Source organism: Mus caroli, chromosome 3 (assembly GCF_900094665.2).
Source record: "Mus caroli chromosome 3, CAROLI_EIJ_v1.1, whole genome shotgun sequence".
In the NCBI taxonomy this organism is placed as follows: Eukaryota; Metazoa; Chordata; class Mammalia; order Rodentia; family Muridae; genus Mus; species Mus caroli.
In genome coordinates this window covers 101,115,631-101,119,735 of record NC_034572.1, presented here as the reverse complement: position 1 = coordinate 101,119,735, position 4,105 = coordinate 101,115,631, and the positions used below count along the sequence as shown (strand labels likewise).

The 4,105-nt window shown below is 42.3% G+C and overlaps 1 long non-coding RNA gene across 1 annotated transcript in view; it reads left to right on the top strand.

Moving 5' to 3' along the window:
• Positions 1 to 3,009, top strand: part of LOC110291330 — a 160,573-nt gene extending 157,564 nt beyond the window's left edge. The window contains exon 6 of the long non-coding RNA XR_002377550.1: positions 2,281 to 3,009. This is a non-coding gene — a long non-coding RNA (uncharacterized LOC110291330). The remainder of the gene's footprint in view (positions 1 to 2,280) is intronic.
• Positions 3,010 to 4,105: the final 1,096 nt, after the last annotated feature.

Genomic DNA, 4,105 nt, shown 5'->3' with positions numbered 1-4,105 from the left:
GAGAGAGAGAGAGAGAGAGAGAGAGAGAGAGAGAGAGAGAGAGAGAGAGAGGTATATATGTGCATGTATCTAACTATGTATGATCTTTTCTTCTTTGGACCATCATAGCCTCTAACTTTTATTTAGAGTCTAAATGAACAGTATCCATTAATGTCAATAAGAGCCACATTGAGGCATTGGTTCTCTTTCCCCTCTTTGTTCCAATGCAGGTACCAAGGCAGGGGTGTGGAAACTACAAAGGAAGAAACCAGTGAGGCAGTTAGGGATGCTGTACTGCAAACATCTCGACAGGTTTGATTTGAGGCACAGTGGCTCATGCCTTTAATTCCAGCACTTGAGGCAGAGGCACATGGATCCCTGTAAGTTCAAAGCCAGACTGGTCTACACACAGAGAGTGAGAGTTCCAAGACGGCCATCTCTAAATAGACTTTGTAACAGACAAAAAGTAAACTTGCTCTCTTCAGAGTTTCTGGGCACTTTCAAAATTTTATTCCTCCTCCTCCTCCTTCCCCTCCTCCTTCTCCTCCTCCTCCTCCTTCTATTCTTCTCCACCTCCTTCTCCTCCTTCTCTTCCTTCTCCTCATCCTCCATGAATTGCTCCAGTTTTCTTGGCAAATTTCTGCTCTTTCTTCATAATTTTGATTAGCTGACACTGTTCATGAGAAGCATTCTTTCAATCAGTTAGACAGTAAGCCTGGGGGCAAGATGAACATTCCTTTGGGAACGTGATTATACTCCTCATGTATACATAGGAAGAAGGCATTTTTGAATCAGCTCAAATATGCATCAAAGGAAGAACTATGGAGTAGCCACAGCTCCCCACTCTTCAGGAGAAGCATTTTGGGGGTCATTAATTGGCTGGTCAAGGACTCAGTGTCATTGATCACATTGACAACAAATAATCAGAGGGGAAAAAAAAGAAATAAAGAAAGGGGCAATCAGCCTCAATAGGATACTGTGTCACTTCTACCATTTGGCTATTGACACTTGTGAATTTTGAATACTCTGAGATGAAGACATGTAGACTCCATCCACCTTCTGGGTACTATAAATAATTCTGCTATGAGCATGCAAATACAAGTGTCAGCTTGAGCCTCTGAATTCTGGTTATTCTGGGTATACACTCAGAAATAGATGGATCATATGGTAATTCTATTTTTATTTTTTAAGGATATGCTGTTCTGTTTTCTATAGCATTTATACCATTTTAAATCCCCATCAACAGAGGAAATGTGCTCCAATTTCTTCACATCCTCACTGAAATGTTTTCCCTCTTTTCATTTTTTCCCAACCCCTTTAGATTATTTTTTCTATCGGAAAGGGCTTGCTAAGAAAGTCCAGGCCAGTTTCAAACTTATGATCTTCCTGCCTCTGTCTCCCAAATTCTGGGATTAGAGAACTGTGATTCCCATGAGATTTTCTAAGGGTGACACAAACTATGTAAACTCTGTCCCTGAAGCAAGAGAAAACAAGTGTGCCTCCTAGGCCCCTGGCAGGTTTCATTCCCTGAGGTTTGCTCAATAGCCTCCAGTAAAAGAAAAGTACTGGTTGTGACTCCAGATCCGAAGAGGGTTAGGGTGGATGCTGCAGTGAGTAGGGAGGGGCCCCTAGTCCTGAGAAGTCTTCATCTAGGAGTCCTCTATTCTCCTAGATTGTCCTTTGTGACCTTCTGTGTATATGCAGATAGGGGTCACAGAAATCATTCAAAATTACTGTTCACTCTCCTCCTTTGGAAGTTCTCCTCAGAGAGTCTGATATGCACTCCAGAATGCAAAGTCTATTCATAGCAGTCAGGTCCTTGGTAAGTAAACATAGAATGAGATAGCTACACTTAAGAAACATAAGACAAGACAATATCTGTTGTTTTACTCCCTGGACCACCCACTTCCCAACCATACTCACCCTTGGGAGTTGGGGATGACTTGGGGGTGGGGGATGAGGTGGGAGTTTGAGATGAGGTGAGGATTGGGGATGAGGTGGCATAGAATCAACAGCTCAGACTCTGGGAGGAGGTAAGAATGCTGCAGCAAACTCATTTATTAATTCTTGGGGAGTGCCATTTATATGCTCCACCCACATTCCATTGGTCCTAAGCAAGTGTTTCCTCCAAGTGGCAGCTTTTGATTGACTATCATTGTCTGTGTCACCAATCTCTGGGCTCTCAGGCAGACTTCAGTTTGGCCTTCCTATGGAAGTTGCTTCCATGTTTATGCTGAAAAGGTCATCATCTTGTCAGTGAGGCCTGCAGTTCCTCCTACATTTATGCTCTTTTGTTTTTAGATTTTGGCAAGCTAGTGGGAGCAAGGATGCCACTGCCTCAACATTGTTGATCCCACCTTAGAGGATTCAAAGTATACTGAACTGTGCATGCCTTAGGCTGTCCTGTCTTCCAGGATCTTACCCATCATTGACTACCATTCCTCAAAGAGACATCATTCCAGAGACATGTCACTGGAAGGGGTGGTGAGAAACATCATACATGGTGGTCTCATGGATCTCTGCTACCCAGATTTTGATCACTTCCTTAGGGGTGCCATGATTGGTATTCTCAAGAGCCATCAGCACCTGGAGGGTCACCTTATTTATGGCGCTCTGCCTGGAAATATGCTGGACAAAACACTTAAGCAAAGTAATTATTAGTATAACAATTCCTCCCATCATAGCATGAGTGGAAATCCATGAGGGATCAAAGAGCTTTTTACTATTGTCCCATGCTTTCCCTAAAACCTTGGCATCTAGGAATACTCTGGCCACATTGAGGTTGGCTATGTTCTCCCTTAACAGCACAGACTAGTTAAGGAATTTGTCTGACTTGGTACCTTCAAGATATTGGACCAACTGCTGTCAACCTTCACTGCTGTTTTGTACCTGATAAGGGGTTAGGGAGATTGAGTGAAACTGGGTATTGCAGACCAATAGAGACATTTCCCTAACATTGGCCAACTTTTCTGTCAGTAAGTCAATTTGTTGTTGTAACATGTAAATGGCGTAATAAAGATATTGACTTAGTACCTCCTGTACCTGTAGCCCCTAGCCTGACATAGAAATTACTGTATTGACAATATCCACCATCGTGTCTGTCTGGATTAAAGCAATGGCAGCTGTTGCTGCCCCCAGAAATGCCTGCAATGATGGCTGCAATGATGACAGCCATAATACCATTGAGAAGTTATTGGATCCTTCCATCTGACCAACAAGAGGGGGTGCCCCTCAGCAAAAACACCCAATGTTTGTAAACAGGGTTCAGCCCTTTCTCATGGAAGGAGAAAAAATTCACATGAAACATGACCTCCAGCAATGCAAGATTCAGATCTCTTTTGGATTTCAAGGAGGTGAATGAAAGCTTTCTTCAACTTGCTCTGCATGCAGACAGACGTGGAGCTCAGAGATCTGCCTGCCTCTGTAAAAACAATTAGCTTAGTTGGGTGGGATCCCACCCTGAGATCACCACTCCCTCACTTCCTAGTGCCACTTTATTACTTAAACCATGAGCCTTGTATTTTTTTTAACTATTCCTTTTCCTTTACTCACTCATTAATACTATATTTCAGGTCTGTGAAACCACTCATAATTTATATTGCATCCTTATATTTTACATAGTTGAGAAACATGTTTATATTCTTGAATTTCATGTTTTCAGAGTTTTTTCACAGCCTTAAAAGCTGTCCTGAAGGTCACATCATTACCATTTTGCTGAGGAAAATTAGACATACTCTTGCCTCCCAGAATTGTGCTGTGTCTGATTACTATGGGGTCATTAACCTTTGCAGAGAGATTATTTCCTGATAACCTTGGCAAGGAGAACATTCCTCAAAGGAAGAACATGAAGTAAAATATATACATTATTATACAAACAAGCCTTATGGATACAGAAACCACCTACATTTAAGGAGACTCATGCCCTGTTGACTCTACTCCAGGGGTGGGAATTGTGTCACACCATCCCTTCTGTGGTCATGCCTGACCAAACAGATGTGCGATTTAAACTTTAGCAATGTTTCTTTTACAAAAATGGGTCCATCCCATAATCAGCTTCCAAACGCTGACACCATTGCATACACTAGCAAGATTTTGCTGAAAGGACCCAGATATAGCTGTCTCTTGA